This window comes from Pseudophryne corroboree, chromosome 4, assembly GCF_028390025.1.
Source record: "Pseudophryne corroboree isolate aPseCor3 chromosome 4, aPseCor3.hap2, whole genome shotgun sequence".
In the NCBI taxonomy this organism is placed as follows: domain Eukaryota; kingdom Metazoa; phylum Chordata; class Amphibia; order Anura; family Myobatrachidae; genus Pseudophryne; species Pseudophryne corroboree.
In genome coordinates, this window is record NC_086447.1 from 256,982,845 (window position 1) to 257,010,492 (window position 27,648).

Sequence of the window (27,648 nt, forward strand, 5' to 3'; positions counted from 1 at the left end):
TGAGGTGAGTATATTGAACTTTTATTTTCAGGTACCCCTGGATTCTACATGGAGAAGAGGACCGATGTCGGCGTGTGAACATAGGTAAGTATGTGTGTGTCGGCAGTGTGTAATAAAGTTTTACTGTCGACGGTGTCTGTGTCCTGTTTTTATTTGGGTATTTTTTTTCCATTAGAACTACAGGTACCAGCGGGCCAGTTTTTCTCCCGCATGCTGGTACTTGTGGTTCTCCAAGTACCAGCTTGCGGGGGAGGCTTGCTGGGACTTGTAGTACTACTGGAAAAAACAATATCTTTTCATTTACAACAAAGGCTATCAGCCCCCCCATCCGCAGCCCATTGGATGGGGGGGGACAGCCTCGGGCTTCACCCCTGGCCCTTGGGTGGCTGGGGGGGGGGACCCCTTGATTGAAGGGGTCCCCACTCCCCCAGGGTACCCCGGCCAGGGGTGACTAGTTGGATATTTAATGCCACGGCCGCAGGGCACGGCATAAAAGTGACCCCCGGCTGTGGCATTATCTGTCCAGCTAGTGGAGCCCGATGCTGGTGTGAAAAATACGGGGGACCCCTACTCGTTTTGTCCCCCGTATTTTTTGCACCAGCACCAGGCGCAGAGCCCGGTGCTGGTTTTAAAAATACGGGGGATCCCCTGTCAATTTTTTCCCCGCATTTTTAGAACCAGGACCAGCTCGAAGAGCCCGAGGCTGGTTATGCTTTGGAGGGGGGACCCCACGCCATTTTTTTCCGTGTTTTTCACATTTAAACGTTTATAAAGCCACTCTCTCATGTGTCTCCTGTGTTTTCCAAGCTGTTTCCTGGTTGTGGCTGGTGACATCACACATGGAGACAGCCTATCATCTTCTGGGGCTTGCAAATACCGTTTCAGACCCTTTCACACTGCACAGTGAAATGGGACTGAAACGGGTAGGACCCTGCTTTTTTACCGTTTCAAAATACCGGTATTTTGAAAACGGTAAATTGAAGGGGACCCTTTCACATCGCAGCTTGACCCGTTTAGGAAGCCAGTTAAAATGGCAAAATACCGGGTATAAGCTGCGGTGTGAAAGGGGTATTGGCCATGGATGGAGATAACGTGGACAGAGATAAGGGGAGATGTACTAAGCCTTGAAAAGTGATACATTTCATGGTAATAAAGTACCTAACATTTCAGCTGCTAACTGCTATGTCACAGGCTGTATTTGAAAAATGACAGGAGCTGGTTGGTTGGTACTTTACCACCATGAAAGTATCACTATTTTTAAGGTTTAGTACATCTGGCCCAAAGTCCCAAGCAACCAGCTCCTAACACAGCCCGTAACATAGCAGTTAAGAGCTGGTTGGCTGGTACTTTATCTTCGTCCACTTTATCCCCATCCAAGGCTTAGTAAATACACCTGATGAAAGGTTAACATGTCTCCATTTCATCACTATCTACATCAGTGATTCCCATACTCGGTCCTCAATGACCCCCAACAGGTCACGTTTTCCAGGTCATCTAGCAGGTGCACAGGTGTATACTTTACTCACTTGTGATTCTGTGAGGAGACCTGGAAAACATGAACTGTTGGGGGTCCTGAGCACCAAGTTTGGGAACCACTGATCTACATGATGACTGTCTACATGGTCAGTGGTGGCAATATGACTATTCATATACCATGCTGCACCCATGTTCTATCCCTAAAACAATATTGTGTGCATGATGCCTCCCAGGATACAAATTTCCAGCCAGTCCATGCTAATAGTTCTTATATTCTGTATCGATACAAATATATGATGTCACAGAATACATTTCAGAGGATACTTTATAGGTATAAATAATACATTTTGTGAATAACAGCAAAGCCAGAATAAAGATTTTGCGTCATTCATGATTTTGCACACTTGTTGTTTTCATTGATTTAGAGAAACATTTAATACTAGACATGTGATATTTGGGGAGGAAATCAGGAGACCGCCTGTCGGGATCCCGGCGGTCACAATACCGCCGCCGGAATCCCGACAGGTGGTGAAATGCCGCTGCCAGAATACCAGCCAACCAGGCTATTCTCCCTCTATGGGTGTCCTCGACTGGTAATTAGTATGTATTCCAATATTTTCTATCCACTTTACAGTTTTAGCATTTGTAAGCATATTGTATATCACACTGTGTTTAATGACATATATGCACAATTTTTTTTGTTTTATTGAAAATGTAACAATATTCTCAGGAACATAGTGAGTGTAACAAAGTCATAGACACTGGTTTTATAACTAATTGGACATCTACTTCTAGAAGTCTATGGTCTGAGGGTACTGCAATTAATTTTGCAGTCCATACATTTTCCTGGTGCATACAAAAAGATACAGTATAAAGAGACAGCAGACCTCTGAAAGTGAAAGCGTTAAACTACTGTAGTTATAGGAAAAACCCTAGCTGGGACAAATTCGGTCTGAACATAAATATGACTATTAAAATGTTCTGTCTACATTGTGGACTTCCAAAAGTTTGTTCAATATTAGCATGACCTTTTGACAGTTGCAGAATTCCATGTCAGTATTTAATAACTGCAGCTCTACCCTAGAGATATATCTCAGACTTCTCACTTTGAGAACTTCATGATCCCAGTTACAGGTAATTGACCTTTGTAATAATTTACCTATTCTTAGTTTTCTCAGTCATTACTGACTCCCTATTACTAAGGAAAAAAAATCAATAACTCAATAAATAAATAAATAAATAAATTCACTGACTAAATAGCTTATTATGTAGTTAAATTAGTTCAGTATAGTAAATGCAATTGCTTTTGTCACATTTGGGGTCTTTTAATAGACACATAAACCTTTCATGCTGACAAACGTTCTAGACTGATAAACTTTAATGAGGTTTAAGTATTTCTGTAGCTTTAGTAAAGCTGCAGAATGAAAGGCAGACATACAGGAGCCCTGGAAACTAGTCGAGATACCTACACTCCCTCAGAATCCAATGCAACCCTGAGTCATGGACCAGACTGTTTTGGGACATTTATGTGATCAGCTGCTGTAAAACCTATGATTCGTACCTCACTTACCATTACATGCAATTTATTGATATGTATGTGTTTATTATGCATACAGGTATTAGATGAAATGCAAATAAAATAATGACCTCAGAGCTGAGCATTATACAGCATTTTACCCGTGCGGGTATTATAACGTTAAACATGCCACTTACCGGCATGTTTCAAGTTATAAAATCCACATGAGTAAAATGCTTTAAGTATAGTAGCTTTACACCTGGTGTGGGCCTAGTGAGGTCACTGTCAAACTCCAGTACCCATCCCTTATAAATCTGCCCAGCTCCTGCGGTATAGTAGAGTGGCAAAAGAATAGTGGTGCATGTACAGTACTGTACAGCCCTAAGATTTTGTTGCGTTATGGATTATAAATGTATGTGATTTCTCATTGATGAATCCTGCATCTCTGTGCATTAACCCACAAGCATCCTCAGCTGTGTATTCAATGTATGTGATTTCTCATTGATGAATCGTGCAAACTACAACTCTTAATCTGAAGTCACATCAATGTATAATTTAGCAGTGTATGTAAATGTATTTGTATAATATTAGTACTTGCTTATAGCTGATATTATCTCTTGTGTAGATGTTGGTCAGTGGAGTGTAGTTTATTAGCATACATGGACTGGTGTTTAATTAACACAGGGTATTTAAGCCCTTTGATTAGATGTCCAATTGGCTTTAGCTGTAGCCTTTGTTAATTAGACCTACTGTAGTATATGTTTGTATTCAGTTATGGGGCAGTTGTCTGAGGGGGCTGTTGTTTGAGTTTAGAAATATACTAAGTTTGGAAATTACAAAGTTAGGACATTTTTAAAAGAACAGTTAAACCAGCAGTTGAACAAACATTGAAAAACATTGGAAACCAGGTAATTTCACCATTTAACTTACATTTTCCATAAGCAGTTACCTATCTATACTTTTATCTTTAAATACCATGTTCCACAAACTGTTTTTCCTAATAGCACTTCATGGTATCCTCTATAAAATGACATTGTCCTTCACTATTTCTGTTATTCATCGCTTTGTACACACTGCAGCCTCATTAATCCACTCCCCTCTTATTATACACTAACTGTAACATCCTCGACCTGTCACCATAAGAGACTATCACACACCTCCCCCAGCTATACCTATCTCTCTCTTCTTCTGCTTCTACTAGCTGGTGACATATCTCCAAATCTAGGTCCCATTCACATACCACGCTCACATTCAACTGATTCACAATGGAATATAAATCCAACAAACCTCATCAACATCACATGTCTCCCATCTCCCTCCAAGTCACTAAAATGTGCTTTATGGAAAGCACGCTCGGTTTGCCACAAATTAACATCTATTCAAGACCTTTCCATTGCAAAAAAACTCAATATGCTAGCTATAACAGAAACATGGCTCACACAATCAGACACTGCCTCCCCTGCAGCACTGTCACATGGTGGCCTCCACTTCACACCTCCCCCCTAGGCCTGGTAACAGTAAAGGAGGTGGGGTTGGAATATTACTGTCCAAATCTTACACACACATTGTTTTACCTGCTGTTCCCTCACTCGCATTTACATCATTTGAAGTACACTCTATTAGGATTTTCACCCCTTTCTCACTGCGTGTTGCAGCTATCTATCACCCACTTAGGCAACCCAAAAAGTTTCTGGAAGATTTTTCTGTATGGCTCCTCACTTTCTATCTTCTGACATCTCCACCATCATTATGGGTGATTTCAATATCTCTATTGACAGTCCACAATCTCCCCATGCCTCTAAACTACTCTCTCTAACCTCCTCTCTTGGCGTCTCCCAATGGACTGACTCCCCTACTCATCAGGAGGGCCACTGCCTTGATCTTGTATTCACCAGACTATGCTCTGTTTCTGAACTCACTAACACTCCTTTCCCTCTCTCAGATCACGACCTTATCACCTGCATGCTCTCCTCCATTACTTTAAATTCAGTGTCCCTGAAGTCTACCAAGCCGCCTCTAACCCGCAGAAATATTAACGCTATGAATTTTCAACAACTATCTACCTCACTGCAACCACTGCTCTCACCAATTTCTACATTAACCTCTCCTGAGACTGCTGTGTCACACCTTATCCAAACTCTAGAAACAGCACTTGATGAAGTGGCTCCAGCTACCCATCACACTCCATGTAGACTTATGTCAACCGTGGCACTCTAAATACACTAGACACCTACAAAAACTCTCACGTAAAGTAGAATGCCAGTGGCGTAAATCTCGTAGTTCAAGTGACTCTCTCACATATAAGACCGTGTACCACTCTTATCATAATGGTCTGGACACTGCCAAACATATTTTCAATCTCTCATCTCTGCTCAAGCCTCTAACCCCAAGCGACTTTTTAATACATTTAAATCACTTTTTGTCCCTCTCTCACCCAACCCACCAGCCACTGTCAGTGCACAAGATCTTGCTTCCTATTTCAAAGACAAGATTGATCAGATCCAAAATGAAATGGTATGCTCCTCCACAGCGAGTGACCTGCTCAATTCCCTGCCTGAACCCTCTAACACCTTCTCTTCATTTGATCCTACAAATGAAGATGAAGTATCTGCTCTTTTCATCTGCCTCCTCTACTACCTCTCCCCCTGACTCTATGCCCTCACAAATTAGTAAAGCTCTGTCTGCTGTGCTCATCCCAACCTTAACTAAAATCTGTAATCTATCTCTGTCTACTGGTATCTTTCCTTCTCTGTACAAGCATGCAGTGATTACTCCCATACTGAAAAAACAAAACTGACCCTAACTCTCTCTCAAACTACCATCCCTCAGCTCCCATGCCCCTCCAAGCTGCTTGAGAGACTTGCCTACACTCACCTCACACACTTTCTTAACTCACACAGCCTACTGGACCCACTTCAGTCAGGATTTCGTTCCAAACACTCCACAGAGACAGCACTGACTAAGGTAGTGAATGATTTGGTCACTGCTAGATTGAAAGGCCAGTACTCACTACTTATTCTCCTTGATCTCTCTGCTGCTTTTGACACTGTTGACCACTCTCTTCTCATACAAACACTACAATCCCTAGGTATTCAGGACACAACCCTTTCTTGGTTCTCATCCTACTTATCTAATCGCTCCTTCAGTGTTCGTTTCTCTGATTCCACCTCCTCTTCGCTACCTCTCTCAGTTGGAGTACCGTAAGGCTCAGTCTCAGGTCCTCTGCTTTTCTCTATCTATACCACATCTCTTGACAAACTAATCAACTCTTTTGGATTTCAGTACCATCTGTATGCGGATGATACTCAAATCTACCTATCCTCCCCAGATTTGTCACCATCTGTATTGGCCCGTGTCCAGGGACATTTTAAGAGAGGAGGAGGCCCGTGTTTAGCCTCCTCCGTTCGGGCCCCCTCCTCTCTGCCCGGTGTGCTGTAGAGTCTGAGCACTAGAGGGCTCAGACTCTACTGCGCATGCACAGATCTCCAGGAAAATGGCGCGGTGGCCATTTTCCCTGAGATTTCTCTACTGCGCATGCGCAGAACTCTGTGAAAGTGGCCACTGAGCCATTTTCACTGTGTTCTAATAGCGCTGCCGATGCCGGCGCTGGACTTCGGAGGGGTGAGTATTTTAAAAATGGGTGCAGTGTGTGCGGTGGGGGCCCCCTCTGGATTTAGGGGCCTGTGTGCACTGCACACACTGTCCCCATTATAGAAACGCCAGTGCCCGTGTCACTGAATGCCTTTCTGCCATTTCATCTTGGACAACATTTCGCCACCTCAAACTTAATATTTCCAAAACAGAATTAATTATATTTCCACTGACCAATAGTAGTTACCAACCTGATATCTCTATCACTGTTGTGAACTCGGCAATCAACCCTACCCCACAAGCTCGCTGCCTAGGTGTCATTCTTGACTCTGAACTATCCTTTGTTCCCCACACTCAATCTGTCTCAAGATCATGTTACATACATCTAAGAAACATATCCAAATACAACCAGCAAGACACAACAAAAACTCTAATCCTTGCTCTCATTATCTCCCGCATTGATTATTGTAATAGTCTCCTGACCGGTCTTCCCAAACATAGGCTCTCACCACAACAATCCATTTTGAATGCTGCGAGGCTAATCTTCCTTGCTAGGCGTTCATCGTCTGCAGATCCGCTCTGTCAGTCCCTCCATTGGTTACCAGTATTCTACTGTATTAAATATAAAATACTTTTACTGACATACAAGGGTATTAACCAAACTGCACCAACATACATCTCTTCACTCATCTCAAAATATCTCCCTACCCGACCTCTCCGCTCTGCACAAGATCTGCGTCCCTCATCCACACAGATTACTTGTTCACACTCAAAATTACAGGACTTTACCCAGGCTTCACCCACTCTGTGGAATGCCCTCCCACGCACAATAAGACTCGCCTCCAGTCTCCAAACCTATAGTCGTTCCCTGAAAACTCACCTCTTCAGACAAGCCTATCAAATTCCTGACCCACCCACATAACCTTCAGTGCTTCCCTATCTAATTACGTCCTCTCTGTACAGTACACTTAACATCACATATCTTTTCTTTCTTTACTCTCACACCCTCCTGACACTTGGCCAACATTGCGGGGTGATCATATCATACAACCCATTAAGAACCTAGCAATCTGGTGGACCATTATGCAATAGGAAGCATCTATCCTAGTGTATCAATGCCTATTTCCCTATAGATTGTAAGCTTGCGAGGAGGGCCTTCCTACCTCTATGTCTGTCTGTTTTTACCCAGTTTTGTTCTATTACTGTTGTTCTAATTGTAAAGTGCAATGGAATATGCTGCGCTATATAAGAAACTGTTAACAAATAAATAATAAATAAAGCCATCACAGATCTTGGCTCTGAACCATAGGTTGTAGTTTGCATAATAGACTCATTTCTGGGCATCAGCATTGTACAGCCACCTATAATCTGGGGCATCCTGCATTGTAAAACCACCAGAGATTTGAGAGTCTACATTTTTCTCTAAATAAATAACTGTTCTTAAATAGCAACAGAAACCGCAAATAATAGGCAATGAGACTAGCATGGCTGAAATAAGGAGATGGGTGAGAAGGGGCCAATGAAGGAGTCACATCATAATAATATAAAATAATACCTATGCAGGGGGAGGGCTGTATTTTATAGTGTCAGAACCGGGTTAGCATCGACCAGCTAGCATGCCTTGTGGTTTGTGTGATGCTTCTTAGAATGCTCTCTGTATTGTGAGTCAGTTATTAATAATTGTCTCTTACATTCTCTATATTTGAAGTCCATGCTGTATGCCTCTTCCAACCTGTCTATCTTAGAGTAGCTGTCTTTTACCGCCCCCTGGCATTGCCTCCAAATTCCTCGACAACTTTGCTTCCTGGCTTCCTCACTTCCTCTCTTCTGACATTCCCTCCATTATCCTAGGTGATTTCAACACCCCTATAGATATCCCCACAAAATCCCCTGCCTCTAAACTCTTTAACCTCACATCTTCACTTGGTCTCTCCTAGTGGACCGCAACAACCTCCCATGTGAATGGGAGCTCAGTGGATCTGGTCTTCACTCACCGTTGTGATAGTTCCATTTTCTCCAGCTCCCCATTTCCCCTCTCTGACCTTCACCTGGTCTCCTTTAACCTCTTTCTTCTTCCCCATCTCTACCTCCTAAGGATACCATAACTAAGCATAGCATTGGGGCTATTGACACAACCTCCCCATCCTCCCTGTTTGACTCACTTCTCTCTCTCTCATGCCCTGAACAAGCTACTTCCCCATACAATGCATCTTAACTCTGTCGCTCCACCAACCACTATTCATCCTCACAAATTAACACCTCAATCCTGGCACACCAAAAGTACCAGATATCTGCAAAAGTGTTCACGTACTGCTGAGCTACACTAGAGGAAATCACGGCAGTCTAAGGCAGACTTTCTCCATTCCAAACTTATGTTCTCATCCTTCAGTGTGGCTCTTTCCCTCGCTAAACAGTCATACTTCAAGAACTTCATCTCCTCCCAGTCTTCCAACCCCCAGTGCCTCTTTGCCACTCTAAACTCACTCCTCTGCCCACATCCACCTCGCCGCCCCTCCTCACTCTCTGTTCTTGACTTTGCCACTTACTTCACATCCAAAATTGACTCCATACATCAGGACATCACATCACACCAGGCCATCGGCAACCAGCCACCTCTTATCCCTTACTATCCCTCCCAATCCCTTTCACCAACTCTGACATCTTTCTCCCATGTATCTGGTGAGGAAATTATGGCACTCATCTGTTCCTTCTCCCAACCACCTCCCCACTTGACACTATCCCTTCCCGTCTCCTCTGCTATCTCCTGCCTGTTCCCGTCTTGCCCACCTTCTCAATCTCTACCTCTAATCAGGCACTCTTTCCTCTGCCTTCAAGCATGCACTTGTCTCTCATATTCTTAAAAAGCCTACCCTTGATCCAAACACTCTCTCCAACTACCGACCCATCTCTCTCCTCCCTTTTGCCTCCAAACTCTGAGCGTATTGTCTATATTCACCTTACTTCCTTTCTTTCCTCACACTCATTGCTTGTCCCATTCTAGTCTGGCTTCCATCCTCTCTACTCCACTGAAACTGCCCTCACAAAAGTCTGCAATGACCTCCATGCTGCCAAATCTAAGGGCCACTACTATCTGCTTATTTTTCTTGACCTCTGTGCTGCTTTTGACACTGGACCAAGCTCTCCTCCTGCAAATCCTTCACTCCATTGGTCTTTGTGATACTGCTCTCTCTTGGCTGTCTTCCTACCTCTCTGACCGTTTATTCTCTGTCTCTCATGACCCCCCCACCCCCCACTTCTACAAACTGTAGGTGTCCCCCAAGGTTCTGTTTTTGGTCCTCTCCTTTTCTCTCTCTATACATCCTATTTAGGTGACCTCATTAGTTCTTTTGATTTTCAATATCATCTCTATGCTGAGGATACTCAAATCTACCTTTCCTCCCTGGACCTCTCCCCTGCTCTCCTCACTCGTATCTCCAACTGGCTCTCTACTATCTCCTCTTGGATGTACCAGCGCTTTCTTAAACTTAACATGCCTAAGACTGAGCTGATCATCTTGCTACCCTCCCGCACAACCTCACATCCCACAATTTTATTATCTATTGATGGCACATCTATCTCCTCTAGCCCTTTGAGTAATCCTTGACTCCTCCCTCCCTTTCAAACCACACCTTAAACACCTCTCACAAACATTTTCATACAAAAAATATTTCCAGGATCAGACCCTTTCTGATCCAGGATGCTACTAAAACCCTTATCCACTCACTGGTCATCTCCAGACTGGACTACTGTAATGTCCTCCTGACTGGCATCCCTGACAAATGCCTCTCTCCTCTCCAATCTATCCTCAATTTTGCAGCCCGGTTCATCCTTCTCACTAAACAAACTACATCCACCTCTCCTCTCTTACAAGCCCTTCACTGGCTTCCCTTTCAGAATCTAATTTAAGCTTCTCACACTCGCCTACAAAGCCCTCACCCACTCCTCTCCCATTTACATCTCTGACCTTATCTCCCTTTACACTCCCATCCATCCTCTTCGCTCTGCTAATGCTCTCCGTCTGCCCCATCAGTGTCACCCCTGTCTGTATGCCCCTCCCCTTTAGAATGTAATCTTCCACGAGTAGGGCCCTCTTCCCTCATGTGCTTATCATTTTCTTACTTATCCTTTTCTTACTTTAATAGTCTTCAACTGCACCAAATTCCACGGTTTCTACCACCTGATACTTATTTCAGTGTCATCTACTGATGTAGATACTGTATGTTTATTTACCAAGTACTTATCCTATATTGTTTTCAACTGTAATTGCTGTTCTGATTATTTGTTTATGTACTCTGTAATTGGGCACTGCGGAACCCTTGTGGCGCCATATAAATAAAGGATAATAATAATAATAATAATAATAATAATAAGATGCTCACTGTATTGGATAGAAATCACTAACTTGTTATCTGTATGTATTCTGCTTATTTAGATGCTCTTTGTACTTTTTAGATGTTATGAGAATGTATTATGTGTTATATAGCAGTCATTAAGATGGTTTCTTTGCATCAATGACATCAGAATGTGCTATGTGTGGTTTTGAGCTTTCTAGAAAGTTACCTGTATTATTGTTTGTCTCTAGGGTCCTCTATATGGGCTCATACTCTCTTCTAAAGAGATACCTCTCTCCTCAGCAGCTGTACATTTTATGCCCCTTAATAGCAGTCTAGTTAATTTTATAAATTATAGTAGTACACGAGTTCATGTTATGCCCAATAGTAACACCCTCGTTTACATTATACCATACAGAACAACCAGTTCATATGATGCTATGTTATAGTGTCTCAAGTTAACACTATGCCATATTATGCTTCCAATACACATACCACACAGTGTCCCCAGTTCACATTATGCTACACAGTGCTAAGTGGACAATTCCAGGAACCTAGTAGACAACTTCATGATTTGGGTGCAGGCGAGTCAGGCTCCAGAGGTGGGACCTCTAAGCTTCTGGGCGCCCATAGCATTGCACTCCCTGCATCGACTATGCCATAGCTATGCCCATGGGAAGTCCATACAAAGTGCGCTGCATGCTGTAATCAAGATATAATTGGATGTGCCTGTTTGGAGGCATATTACTTGTGGGTGCTCGATCCCTTATGCAACATTCAAAATGTTGATAAGGAAACTTTGGATTAGATGACAATATCTGTATTTTTCCAATTGACCTTTTTGATGTGAACTTGATAAAAAATTAATTTATGTTTGCATCTTAGTCATGTACCATATTGTATAACAATTATGTGCAATGTATTTTTAGCATTTACTACTTCTGCTGTGAAGCCACACCTCCTGGAGTAAAGCATCTGCATTTAATATCGTTACCAGGGGCGGATTGGGATGGAAAACCAGCCTGGCAAATTTATGGAAGCAGCCCTTATGTGGGCAGGGTCTGTTAAGAGGATGAAGTCTGTCGAGGAGGGGCCTGATTCTGAACTGGAAGCAGTTGCTGCCTTCTTTGCATCTTCTGCTGCATTTCTGCAACTTTATGTTAATGCCCTACCCTGGTGTACATCCATGCGTCCAAATATGTAGGGAATGAGAAGCCCCCTTTGTGTCTACAGATGCTGAAACTATGGTTTGTGTCCCTTTAGACGCTACCATCGGTTGCACCATTGAAACTCTCACCAGCTCTATGCTAGGTGCAGTTCATCTGGCTGAGTATGGCCTCCAATGTGAGCAATCCAGCATCTCTATAAGCAAGCACTTTCAGCAACACGCCCATACTACGTTTCATCTGACATTTATATGGCCCAGAGTGGGTACTGCTATCAGTGTTAGGGAACTCCAGTATCAGAGAAGCCTTGATGTTGGCCTTGTTGCTTAACCATATATTTGCAAATATATGTAACTTATTTATTTATTACCAGTTATTTATATAGCGCACACATATTCCGCAGCGCTTTACAGAGAACTTAGGGGTCTATTTACTAAGCCTTGGATGGAGATAAAGTGCCATAAAGTACATAAAGTACCAGCCAATCGTCAACTACATGGCATGTCACAGACTGCATTTAAAAAATGACAGTTAGGAGCTGGTTGGTTGGGACTTTATCTCCGTGTGCTTTATCTCCATCCAAGGCTTAGTAAATAGACCCCTAAGATCTCTGAATTATCTATTACCACGTAGTGTTCAAATCTTATTGCTAATACCCCTTGGTATGCTGGGGAAAGCCTGTTTTGTATATTTTTCTTGTTAAAACAGCCTCTCCCTTTCAAGTGCTAGAGAGGTATTACTAAACTGATTGAGCAACTTCCATTTTATATTACATTATATCTGTGTCTGATTAGACCCCTGTTACCGTATAGGAAAGCCCAACACATTCTAATACACTTCTTGGTACGTGGGTCTGAATCTGTACTGTGATTCTGTATGAACCATTGAGGCACAAGCATGTTGCAACTTAAATGCTTGCACAGATGACAAACATTGCACAATAAAGAAAATAAAACTCATTGACATCCATAGGAAAAAAACACATACATTGGCCACCACAGAAGGAAAACACATTGGTCCCCATAGAAAACAATAAAACACATTTGCCCCCACAGAAAAATAAACACACACATTGGCCTCTATAGGGGAAAAAAGAAAACACATTGGTCCCCACGAGAAAAACACATTGACAAGCATAGGAAAAAACACATTAGCACCGGACAGTAAAAAAAACACACATTAGCCCCTAAAAGAAAAAACAAAAAACACATTGGCCTCCACAGGAAATAAATAAAACACATTATTCCTGCAAGAAAAAATAAAACACATTGGCCCCCACAGGAGAAAAATAAAACACTGACCCACACAGGAAAAAAAATAAAACACTGACCCCCACAGGAAAAACAAACAAAAACACTGGTCCCAACAGGAGAGAAAAACCACATTGGCACTTGCAGGTAAAAAATTAAATACACTGGCCCCTGACCAGAAAAAAACACATTAGCCCATGCAGGACAAAATAAAACACATTAGGCCCTAGAGGAAAAAAAATGCATTAGTCCCGCAAGAAAAAAATAAAACACATTCTCCCCCACAGGAAAAAAATAAATCACATTTGCTCCCAGAGGAAAAAATAAATAAAACACATTTACCCCCATAGGAATTATGGGTGTTTATTAATGTGGTGGTTAAGGTGGGTACTCCATCAGAGCCAGTTTCACATGATAATATATATGTATCACTGCAATTTACTAAAGGATGAAAACTTTCTCATCAGTTCTAAGGGCTGAACTGTACCTCTTCCCAGCGTTGTTTTTTTTTGTTAACAACAACTTATTTTCCAGAGTAATTCAAGAGCTGCCTGCAGTTGTAGGAGCACCTCCTATTACAGGTATGTCTCCAAAGGTAGAAAGTGGCTGTAAACCTTGAATGTAAGTTGGTGGAGGACCTGCTATAATAAAAAATAAAAAAAAATGATCTGTAATTTTTGCAGTTTGTAAATAATCCTTATTTTATGCAATGTGCCTTATGGGCAGCTACCCCCAAGCCAATATCTGTGCATACTGGATGAGGTGCTGCCACGCTGGCCAGATGAGGAGTGTAGACGGAGACAACCTCTCGGTGTCAAAGAAACAAAAAAATTAATTGTTTCAGCAGTGGCGGGTTATTAGTCTGGCGGGGGAGTTCTAGGTACTCAGAAACTGCCCCTTAGGGGCCGATTCAGACATGATCGCCAGGCTGCGTTTTCTCACAGCCTGCGATCAAATCTGAACTGCGCATGCATATGCACCACAATATGCAGGAACGACGGACCACAGCAACGGGGATCACCGGTCAGCGGTGGGATGGTGCGATATTTCCGAACGCATGGGCGATCGCAAAGAGATTGACAGGAAGAGGACGTTTGTTGGTGACAACTGACCGTTTTCTGGGAGTGTTTGGAAAAACGCATGCGTGTCCAAGCATTTGCAGGGAGGGTTCCTCACGTCAATTCCAGTCCCAGACAGGTTGATGTGATCGCAGCGGCTGAGTAAGTTCTGGCCTGCGCAGAGACTGCACAAAATCAGTTTGTGCAGTTCTGCTATACATGCGTTCGCACACTTGCACAGCTAAACTACACTCCCCCTGTAGGTGGCGACTATCTGATCGCAGCAGTGCAAAAATCGCCTGCTAGCGATCAGGTCTGAATTACCCCCTTAAAGCGCCAATTGGTAGTAAAATTACTGTCTGGATTATACAACACTTGGAAAATTTGTAATCTGATCTTTTGCTATGGGTTACAGAACAATTGCTTTTCAACCAACCATGTTATAAACAAAACATTCTTACTGTTAAAGTGAAATAATTTTCTGTGGCTGTTGATCTGCATTTGGATTATATGTTTAATGACAGATGACCATTACAAAAATAATAATAATAATAATAATAATAATAATAATAATAATCGGAAAAAAAACAAAACACATTACAGACTAAGGCCGTGTACACACGGTGAGATTCGGACTTATCCGATTCTCACTGTGCGACGGGGGGCCGGGTCGGCACTTAGCCAGTATCGCAAGCACATAATGAGTGTGCTTGCGATCCTGGTTCTGTGCGATTTTGGCTAAGTGTCAATCCTGACTATCTCTTCCATAGAGATAGTCAGGATTGACTTGCCTGCACAGCCTATTTTTTCAACCGATGCCGACCGCGCGGGGCCGCGCATCGGCATCGGATCGGGATCGCAAGGTGACTGTCACCTTGCGATCTGCACTATCTTTTCTTCCGATTCTGACTATATAGTCAGAATCGGAAGAAAAGATCTTACCGTGTGTACACACCTTAAGATAGGCTTTTGAGTTTTTTCAACAATTTCTTAAAAAACCTTCTGAAAATCAGTCACCAACCAGAAGCTAGAAACTCTTATTTCCATAATTTGAAATATTTATTTTTTAAATCCACAATTGAAACCCTCTATCGTCTTCCTTAACCATGCCATCATAACATCATAGCATATTAATGCATTTTACAAGATTTATGAAATTAAGGGGGTAATTCTGAGTTGATCGCAGCAGCAAGTTTGTTAGCAATTGGGCAAAACCATGTGCACTGCAGGGGAGGCAGATGTAACATGTGCAGGTAGAGTTAGATTTGGGTGGGTTATATTGTTTCTGTGCAGGGTAAATACTGGCTGCTTAATTTTTACACTGCAATTTAGATTTCAATTTGAATACACCCCACCCAACTCTAAATCTCTGCACATGGTACATCCGCCCCACCTACAGTGCACATGGTTTTGCCCAATTGCTAACAAACTTGCTGCTGCGATCAACTCAGAATTAGCTCCTAAATACGGAAACATAAAATGGTGAATAAGGAGAAAATGTATTAAATGATTTAGTAAAGGAATGGTGGCAAACGAAGCACAAGCAACAGCACAAAGGCTCAACACAGGTTCAACACTCACACTTGCACACCATGATCAAGTCACTGTCTCATTCAATACATTACTCAACAAAATGGACCCTCAGAACTGCTGGCAGAGTGTATTGGAATTGCCTGGTGCAGTGACGTCAGTCCACACACTTTATAACTTAAACAGTAATGCAAGTTTATTCAGTGACTCACATGTGACTCAGATGTAATACTGATGTAGGCAATTAGGGGCCCTTATATCATACAAGGTAACAACAGTGGTAGCGGTACTTATCGGGAGTTGCTTCCGGTGGTGAGGGACGGAGGACTGCACAGCCGTGCAGTCTGACTCCCGCTGTAGAGAAGATGTGGCGCCCGGCTCTGCGTCAGTTCCGGAGCCGTGATACATGCAATGGAACGCTGTGAGTCTCTGTAGCTGAGATCCGCTCTCATTCTCAGTTCTGCACGCTTGCACACACCAGGACTCAGTCTCTCTTACTCTCTCAGTCTAAGATGGAGGAGCAGGGATTGCATGACATAGCTCCGCCTCCGAGTGACTCTTGGCACTAGGGAATTAACACTAGGGGATGCGCCTATAGACTGCTGTGTAGAAGGAGACAGGCACAGAGCACACCATATCCTAGCAATAACGGTGGTGTCCAAATGGTATCAATAATAATAATAATAATAATAATAAGCCACATTACAAAGGAGAGTGCTCCCTACCATGTCCTGCAAAAAACCTTAAACAGCAGATTACCAGTTGGAAAGTAGGAGGACCCAGCAGGAGGGAAGGCCGGACTGTGATCAATGAGGCCTCAACCTTGGACTCTTTTCTTTATATAGACAAATCCATACTCCACCCTCTTAATCCTATTGGTCTCACAAACACTTAGCAACAACAACAACAACAACAACAACAACAACAACAACAACAACCATAACATTAGCTGCCTTCAGGTCATACTTGCCTACCTGACCCTCTCCATGAGGGAGAAAATGCTCTGTTCCTGGACTTTCCTGGTAATGTATGATTGCCATCACCTGTGGTGAGCTAGTTAATTGATAAGAAAGGTGTTTCACCACAGGTGATGGCAATCATACATTACCAGGAAAGTCCAGGAACAGAGCATTTCCTCCCTCATGGAGAGGGTCAGGTAGGCAAGTATGCTTCAGGTTCCAACTTTATTCCATGCCAAATACAGATCCAAACTAGGGGATTCAATCCCATCAGGCTTCTGTAGTCTACTGTCATACATCTGTAAAGAAGTATAACTGTATTAAATACTATGCATTTTCTACAACCCATATCACTCATTACAAAGCAGAGTACTGTGAAGGCAAGCCAAGGATAATTTTCATCAACACAATTCCCATATGGTGTAATTATAATGAGTACATCGTTAGGTATGTAGATATGTACTTTTGTTCAGTACAAATATTTGGACAGAATACTGATTGCACATAGCCACATTTCACAAAGAGTAATGTTATAAAAATAATATACACTATGTTAAGTCATTTGACAGTAGACTGTCAGACTGTTTTTTTGTTTGGCTTCTCAGTCTCCTGCAAATCACAGATCACAGAGGTCAAAACTGTCAAAATTCTGATAATATTCCAATCACATCACTTGAGTTTTCTATTTAGCTGAGCAATCTGGAGTAGAACAAGCTACAACTGCTCATACTGGGCTGCACTGTGGGAACTCCATGTACTTCTTCCATTGGATTTTGGTAAGAGTAGTCTTAAAACATTTCACTAAACGTTTGCGCAGCATTGTAACTTTGTGATAGCTAGAACAGTTTCATTTATGTCAAGATTTTATTTTTTTGCACAACTAATATTTATTAAATATTTGTGTATTTTGGACAAGAGGCAACCGCTGCTACTGTAAAGGACCCGGGAGCTGGCCTGGTGGCAGCGCTGTGATCGCTGTCTGCCTCTCCTAATTGACCCAGACCTGAATGCTGGCTTGACCTGTATGCAGTTCAGGAGAGACGTGATAACATCGGATGTCTCCCGGCTTACACAGAGAAAAAATACATCCATTTGAATAGGGACTCCCTCTGCCGTAATGTGTAAAAAGGGGGACTCTGCCGTAATGTGTTAAATATGGACGCTGTCTGCCGTAGTGTGTAAAAAGGGGGACTCTGTCTGCCGTAATGTGTAAAAAGGGGACACTGTCTGCCGTAATGTGTAAAAAGGGGACACTGTCTGCCGTAATGTGTAAAAAGGGGACACTGTCTGCCGTAATGTGTAAAAAGGGGGACTCTGTCTGCCGTAATGTGTAAAAAGGGGAAGCTGTCTGCCATAATGTGTAAAAAGGGGGACTGCCATAATCTGTAAAAAGGGGGACTCTGTCTGCCGTAATGTGTAAAAAGGGGGACGGCTTACACAGAGACTCTCCCACCCTGCCCTACCGAGCGAGGAGCTGATAGTTAAAGGAGGAGGAGATCCTCATTTTCCTCCTTCTGGTTAGTAAATTACAAAATTACGTTTTACAAAGAGAAAAAATAAATTTATTTGAAAAGGGACTCTCTCTGCCGTAATGTGTAAAAAGTGGAACTCTGCCGTAATGTGTTAAATATGGACGCTGTCTGCCGTAGTGTGTAAAAAGGGGGACGCTGTCTGCCGTAGTGTGTAAAAAGGGGGACGCTGTCTGCCGTAATGTGTAAAAAGGGGGACGGCTTACACAGAGACTCTCCCACCCTGCCCTACCGCTGCACAGCAAGTGAGTGTTAGGTTCCTGGTGCTCAGAACAAGGGAGATGTTCATGAAGTGAGTCCAGAGCACCAGGACGTAACGCTGGGAAAGGGGAATGGAAAGGGAATAGCCCCTGGCGCCCTAACTCTGTTGTCTCACCCGTGCTATCGGAAATCCCTTGCGAGACTATGGTTTCTTGAGCCCTTGGCAGCCACGTTTGAAGGGCGGATTATGTCTGCCCAACTCCGGTGCCCCCCGGTCTTAATGAGAGACAAAGGGAAATCCGAGGCAGAATGATAACAAGAGGACCTCTAACTAAGCAAACAGGCCAGGGGCTATAAGCTAGCTAAAAACCTAAAGTATGTGCGGAGAAACCGCCAAAGGAAAAGAACAACAAAGGAAATGCTGATCACACGCCGACACAATACCTTTGTGTACCGGCGGTGACAGCATAAGCAGAACCCTCTGCAAAACACCAGGGACAGAAACAATAATGGAATACAGCGGCCTAGGCCAACGGACGCGGGAGAGCCGCTACTCACGGAACCGGTACGAATACTGGCAAACGGACAGGAACTTCTAATGCTGCCGACACCGACTCTCAGAACTGGAGGACAGGCAGAATCCCAAACGACAGACCGGTGGACACCAGGAAGCCAGAAGACTTGACCAGGGACAGGCAAAGCCACTGGAACTCAGGGCAGGAACGCCTCACAGCAGGACACGGGATCAGACACAGGAATCGACACAGGGACTGACACAGGAATCAACACAGGGACCGACAGGAACCAGCTCAAACTTCAAGCAGACTGCAAACCAAGGAATATCACCAGCATCTGTGAATTGCAGTCAGCCAGCATATAACAGAGAGGCCTAATTAATAATCCCATGCAGCTGCCCTGTTGCATGATTCCAAACTGACAAGATGCAATTAGCAGCCAGGTGAGGCTGAACACATGGGAACAAGCTGCAATTACACAGACTCACCAGCGGCAGCAGACAAGAGTATTCTAAAACAGAGCAACAGGAAATCCTGGCATGCAAGACAACTTTATAAACATAAAATAGGAATGAACCACTACCTGTGGTTCATAACAGTATCCCCCCCTTAAGGGTGAGCTCCGAGCACCCCATGACACCCACGGGGAACATAAACAGAAGTATAACATGAAATACAGAACAAAACTGCAAAACAGGAATGAGCCACAGCCGTGGCTCATAACATTACCCCCCCCTTGAGGAGGGGTCAAAAGACCCCAAAATTCAGACTATCCAGAACAAGGGATACTAAAAAAAAAAAACCTGACACACTGGTCTAACAGACAAGAAAACAAAAAACAAGCTGTAGCAACAACTTGTAACAGTGCCCTCCCCTTGATGGTGGCCACTGGACACAAGACAAGGAAAAAAAAAATCTCTCTTTTTTTTTTTTTTTTTTTCAAGGCAAGAGTCAAAAATTATTTCTTTTTCTTCTTTTTACAAAGCTCTTTAGGTCTGACCAAGGTAATTCCCCAAACATTGTCTGAACTGATGGTACCACCCAGCAAGGCTGCGTTCAAATCAGAGACAGGTCTCTTACCCTTGGGAGCTGAATTTTCTGGTAAAGTACTATTATTAGAAGAAGAAGTCAAAAAAGCACATCCTGCAGTCAAAACAACGGGCTGGGACTCTTGTGCCGAGTTTACAGTATTTGGTGGACTCTCAGCAGACAAGACGGGTGACTTAGAGGAACCTGAACCAATTTCTTTGGAACCGTATCTTTTAACAATTGCATCACAGAATGCTAGGGGATCCTGAAGAATGGGATCTTCAGCTTTCATTAGGCTGGTCGCCCACTCAGAAGGCTCTCCTCTAAAAGAATAAATCAGATAGAGCCCAAGGTTTTCTGAAGTGATGCCCAGAAATGGTCTAGACAACATAATAGTGTAATAGTGTTTGAAAAGCGCCAGAAATTGGGCGAAGTCCCCATCAAAGGTTATGGATGTTGAGATATCAGAGTCAGGATCTGTTTCCTTCTCATCTGACTGACTGGAGTGCTTTGCTAGGACCTGGTCACTATTGACCTTACTCGAGGCTGAGACTCTCTGAACCCCACCCGGGGCTGAGACTTTCTGAACCCCACCCGGGGCAGTGACTTTCTGAACCCCACCCGGGGCAGTGACTTTCTGAACCCCACCCGGGGCAGTGACTTTCTGAACCCCACCCGGGGCAGTGACTTTCTGAACCCCACCCGGGGCAGTGACTTTCTGAACCCCACCCGGGGCAGTGGCCTCCGGGAACCCCGCTGGGGCAGTGGCCTCCGGGAACCCCGCTGGGCAGTGGCCTCCGGGAACCCCGCTGGGACAGTGGCCTCCGGGAACCCCGCTGGGGCAGTGGCCTCCGGGAACCCCGCTGGGGCCAGCACCTCGGATTCTTTTACTGGGACCGGGCCGTTGGCCTCCCTGACTGGGATCGGGCCATCGGCCTCCCTCTCTGAGTCGATAATTATCGAAAGTTCTCCCGGGACTATGACTTCCGGGACTTTTGCTGAAGCAATAACGTTCAGATCCTCCACTAATGCTATGCTTCTTAAGTTCTTTCCTGGGGAAGCGACTTCTAGACCCTTCTTTGGGGCTGCGTCTCTCGAGACCCCACTTGGGGATATTACTTCAAAGATCCCTTCTGGGGTTTTGCTTCTCGAGTTCCCCTCAAGAACTATGGTTTTAGAGACCCTTTCTAGGGTTGCGCTTTTCAAGTCCCTACCTGGGGTAACAGCTTCTGAGACCCCTTCTGGTATGGACACCTGAACTATAATATTTGATGTCCCTCTATAAGCTAGGGCATCGGGTACCGCTCCAGCACTCTGGGCATCGGGTACCGCTCCAGCGCTCTGGGCATCGGGTACCGCTCCAGCGCTCTGGGCATCGGGTACCGCTCCAGCGCTCTGGGCATCGGGTACCGCTCCAGCGCTCTGGGCATCGGGTACCGCTCCAGCGCTCTGGGCATCGGGTACCGCTCCAGCGCTCTGGGCATCGGGCACTGCACCAAGAACCCGGGCTACGGGCACCACTCCAGGACCCTGGGCTACGGGCACCACTCCAGGACCCTGGGCTACGGGCACCACTCCAGGACCCTGGGCTACGGGCACCACTCCAGGACCCTGGGCATCGGGCACCACTCCAGGACCCTGGGCATCGGGCACCACTCCAGGACCCTGGGCATCGGGCACCACTCCAGGAACCTGGGCATCGGGCACCACTCCAGGAACCTGGGCTTCGGGCACCACTCCAGGGACTTGCAACTCCGCTTCCACAGGAACCTCAAGAGAGGAGAGAAACATTCTCTTTTGATTCCAGAATCTATAATGGGGCTCCCCTGCCCAAGGACCCCAATTATAGGACAGAGAGCCTTTTTGTGTGGGTTGTGTGACAAGTACCTCTGCCACAGTAGAGACAGGAGTAGGTCTTGTATCATGACTCAACTTGGCCAGAGGGCAAGACTCGTCACCACACTTTGGCTTGCGCAACTCACAGGTCTGCAGATAATGGCCTAAACCCCCACAATATAGGCATAAGTTTAAGTTTCTGCGACGCAGACGCTCCTCTTCTGAGAGCCTGGGCCGCAGAAAACTTTTAAACCTTTTCTCTTCAATTAAACCAGAGGATTCTCTTGTCACCATACTGTGAACAAGAGTCTCTTTAGAGATAGATGTACTCTCAACGACTTCTGGCAAAATGAGCAAGATTTTAGTCAGAAGGTTTTGCAGTTGCTTTAGGGATTGCTGCAAAACTTCTAGTCGCTCTGGTCTCAAAGCACTGAATACAGAGTTCAGGGCTGCGAGAGATGCCTGCAGGGCTTGCATAGTAGACATAGGAGGATTTAAAACTAGACAAGACAAGGCAAGGCAAGACAAGGCAAGGCAAGGCAAGACTAAATTTTGCTAAACAAAACAAGACTTTTTTTTTTTTTTTTTTAAACACCGGACTGGATTCTAAACACTGGACTGGATTCTAAACACCAGACTGGATTCTAAACACCGGACTGGATTCTAAACACTGAATTCTAGACAGGACTGGATTCTAAACACCGGATTGGATTCTGCACACTGAATTCTAGACAAGACTGGATTCTAGACTAGACACTGGACTGGGCCAAAAAAGAAAAAAAAGTTTTATTTCTTTTTTGTGGTAAGGCTGGTGATAATGTTAGGTTCCTGGTGCTCAGAACAAGGGAGATGTTCATGAAGTGAGTCCAGAGCACCAGGACGTAACGCTGGGAAAGGGGAATGGAAAGGGAATAGCCCCTGGCGCCCTAACTCTGTTGTCTCACCCGTGCTATCGGAAATCCCTTGCGAGACTATGGTTTCTTGAGCCCTTGGCAGCCACGTTTGAAGGGCGGATTATGTCTGCCCAACTCCGGTGCCCCCCGGTCTTAATGAGAGACAAAGGGAAATCCGAGGCAGAATGATAACAAGAGGACCTCTAACTAAGCAAACAGGCCAGGGGCTATAAGCTAACTAAAAACCTAAAGTATGTGCGGAGAAACCGCCAAAGGAAAAGAACAACAAAGGAAATGCTGATCACACGCCGACACAATACCTTTGTGTACCGGCGGTGACAGCATAAGCAGAACCCTCTGCAAAACACCAGGGACAGAAACAATAATGGAATACAGCGGCCTAGGCCAACGGACGCGGGAGAGCCGCTACTCACGGAACCGGTACGAATACTGGCAAACGGACAGGAACTTCTAATGCTGCCGACACCGACTCTCAGAACTGGAGGACAGGCAGAATCCCAAATGACAGACCTGTGGACACCAGGAAGCCAGAAGACTTGACCAGGGACAGGCAAAGCCACTGGAACTCAGGGCAGGAACGCCTCACAGCAGGACACGGGATCAGACACAGGAATCGACACAGGGACTGACACAGGAATCAACACAGGGACCGACAGGAACCAGCTCAAACTTCAAGCAGACTGCAAACCAAGGAATATCACCAGCATCTGTGAATTGCAGTCAGCCAGCATATAACAGAGAGGCCTAATTAATAATCCCATGCAGCTGCCCTGTTGCATGATTCCAAACTGACAAGATGCAATTAGCAGCCAGGTGAGGCTGAACACATGGGAACAAGCTGCAATTACACAGACTCACCAGCGGCAGCAGACAAGAGTATTCTAAAACAGAGCAACAGGAAATCCTGGCATGCAAGACAACTTTATAAACATAAAATAGGAATGAACCACTACCTGTGGTTCATAACAGTGAGGAGCTGATAGCTGAAGGAGGAGGAGATCCTCATTTTCCTCCTTCTGGTTAGTAAATTACGAAATTACATTTTACAAAGAGAAAAAATACATCCATTTGAATAGGGACTCTGTCTGCCGTAATGTGTAAAAAGGGGGACACTATCTGCCGTAATGTGTAAAAGGGGGACACTGTCTGCCATAATGTGTAAAAGGGGGATGCTCTCTGTCATAATGTGTAAAAGGGGCTCTACTTGGTGTAGTTGCGCTACTGTACGGCGTAATTTGAATAATGGAGACTACTGTGCACCGTAATATGAATTGGTATTATTTTATGGCCACACCCCTTCACCATGAAGTCACTCCCCTATATTTTGTATGCGCACCTACGGCGCACACTGCCCCTATTTTACATGGGGGGGGGCGCCAATGCCATTTCTTGGACACAGCGCAAAAATGTTTAGTTATGTCACTGCTATTGAGGCACTGCTGTCATTGGAGTTCTGTCATGATTATAACAGTTTCCAACAGGGATAGCCCAGACCTGTGCATCCACAGAGGCTCCAGGCAGCATACTAGTTACATTAGGGCCATAGCCACAGCAGCATTTATCCATCAAGGAATAGAGCCTGGAGATTGGGAGAATGGAGCGTTAGAGGTGCAGACCAGCTTGGAAAGGGGTGTAGGAGACGCAGATCTGCAAGGGATCCACAATACAGAGACGCAGATTTGTAAAGTAGCAGTAGTTCTGAGGGCTACACCAGCTTTCTATATGTCTCAGTGACAATTGCTCTCATTACTTATAAGCTTAGGAGACATTGACCTGCGACGTAGCTGCAATTCTGAGATACACCAACTGTACATACAACTCAGTGACAAATGCTCTACCTGCCAAAAGGCTCACAAGTAGAGACACTGCAAGAGCCATCTATGAACTCAGAGCCACTGGGAGGACTATCCGCTAGGCTCCAGTCTGCATACACCATTGGCACCTAAAGTGATTAACACTCGGATTGGCATCCTGGTTGCAGCTTTTACACCTGACACCATTAAATCTGCCAGGATTAGGTACTGTAGATCAGTGCCCTTGTCGGACAATGGACTGGCTAAATTAACACCTAAGTGTGAGCAATCATATTCAGTTTGATTAGATACAAATAAAACTTTTTGTACAGTGAATCCGGAAAGTATTCACAGCGCTTCACTTTTTCCACATTTTGTTATGTTACAGCCTTATTCCAAAATGGAATAAATTCATTTTTTCCCTCCAAATTCTACACACAATACCCCATAATGACAGCATGAAAAAAGTTTTTTTGAGATTTTTGCTAATTTATAAAAAAAAAAAAAACCTAAGAAATCACATGTACATAAGTATTCACAGCATTTACCATGAAGCTCAAAATGAAGCTCAGGTGCATCCTGGAGAGCAGGTACTCTCCCACTCATCCACCAACGGCTTAATAAAAAAATTGGAACCCTTTATGCATTTATGTGGACTCTCTAAACAAATCACTTAAAGGGGCTGTAAACAAACTCTTTTAACACAATTTTTTTCCCACAGGTGTGCATTCACATATTATACAAGCGCTCTGGTAATTTGTTAATACTATTCATTTATGTTTAATTAGAGCTGCTCAAGCAGCAAAAAAAAATTCTCTTACGTCCTTGAGGATGCTGGGGACTCCGTAAGGACCATGGGGTATAGATCGGCTCCGCAGGAGACATGGGCACTATAAAGAAATTTAGAATGGGTGTGCACTGGCTCCTCCCTCTATGCCCCTCCTCCAGACCTCAGTTAGATCCTGTGCCCAGAGGAGACTGGGTGCATTACAGGGGAGCTCTCCTGAGTTTATCTGAAAAAAGAATTTTGTTAGGTTTTTTATTTTCAGGGAGCACTGCTGGCAACAGGCTCCCTGCATCGTGGGACTGAGGAGAGAGAGAAGCAGACCTACTTAAATGATAGGCTCTGCTTCTTAGGCTACTGGACACCATTAGCTCCAGAGGGTCGGAACGCAGGTCTCACCCTCGCCGTTCGTCCCGGAGCCGCGCCGCCGTCCTCCTCACAGAGCCGGAAGATAGAAGCCGGGTGAGTATAAGAAGAAAAAAGACTTCACAGGCGGCAGAAGACTTCAGATCTTCTCTGAGGTAACGCTGCGTGCCATTGCTCCCACACACAACACACACAGCGGGCACTGATGGGTGCAGGGCGCAGGGGGGGGCGCCCTGGGCAGCAATATAAACCTCTAGGGACTGGCTACCAAGTATATAGGCTGCAGAGGCAGTATATATTATAATCCCCGGCCAGTATTGTAATTTTGAGCGGGACCAAAGCCCGTCGCTGAGGGGGCGGAGCTTGATCCTCCAGCACTAACCAGCGCTATTTTCTCCACAGCACACTGCAGAGAAGCTGGCTCCCCGGACTCTCCCCTGCTGAACACGGTGACAGAGGGCAAAAATAGAGGGGGCACTTTTAATTGGCAGTGAGTGTATAGAGATATATTTATATAAAAGCGCTGTTTATCTGGGAAGTTGGTTTCCAGTGTCAGTTGGCGCTGGGTGTGTGCTGGCATACCCTCTCTCTGTCTCTCCAAGGGGCCTTATTGGGGAACTGTCTCCATATAGATATATCCCTGAGTGTGTGGGGGTGTCGGTACGCGTGTGTCGACATGTCTGAAGCGGAAGGCTCATCTAGGGAGGAGGTGGAGCAGATGATTGTGGTGTCTCCGTTGGCAACGCCGACACATGATTGGATGGATATGCTGAATGTTTTAAATGCAAATGTGGCTTTATTACATAAGAGATTAGACAAAGCAGAGTCCAGGGATAATACAGGGAGTTAATCAATGGCTTTGACGGTGTCACAGGGCCCTTCAGGGTATCAAAAATGTCCCCTATCCCAAATAACAGACACTGATACCGACACGGATTCTGACTCCAGTGTCGACTACGATGATGCAAGGTTAAACCCAAGGGTGACCAAGAGAATTCATTATATGATTATTGCAATAAAAGATGTTTTGAATATCACGGATGACCCTTCTGTCCCTGACAAGAGGGTACACATGTTTAAAGAAAAGAAACCTAAGGTAACTTTTCCCCCATCTCATGAGCTGAACGAGTTATTTGAAAAGGCTTGGGAAACTCCAGACAAGAAGCTGCAGATTCCCAAAAGAATTCTTATGGCGTATCCTTTCCCTGCGCAGGACAGGTTACGGTGGGAATCCTCACCCAGGGTGGACAAGGCGTTAACGCGCTTGTCCAAAAAGGTGGCGCTACCGTCTCCAGACACAGCAGCCCTCAAGTATCCTGCTGATCGCAGACAGGAAACTACCTTAAAATCAATTTATACACATACGGGGGCCTTGCTCAGACCGGCAATAGCGTCGGCTTGGGTTTGTAGCGCTGTAGCAGCTTGGACTGATACCTTGTCAGCTGACATTGATACCCTAGATAGGGATACCATTTTATTGACCTTAGGTCACATAAAAGACGCAGTCTTGTATATGAGAGACGCTCAGAGAGACGTTGGTCTGCTAGGTTCGAGAGCCAACGCCATGGCGATTTCTGCTAGGCGAGCCCTGTGGACCCGCCAATGGACGGGTGATGCCGACTCAAAGAAACATATGGAAGTTTTACCTTACAAAGGTGAGGATTTATTTGGGGAAGGTCTCGCAGACCTGGTTTCCACAGCTACCGCGGGTAAATCTACCTTTTTACCTAATGTTTCTCCACAGCTAAAGAAATCGCCGCAATATAAGATGCAGTCCTTTCGGTCGCATAAGTCCAGAAGAGGT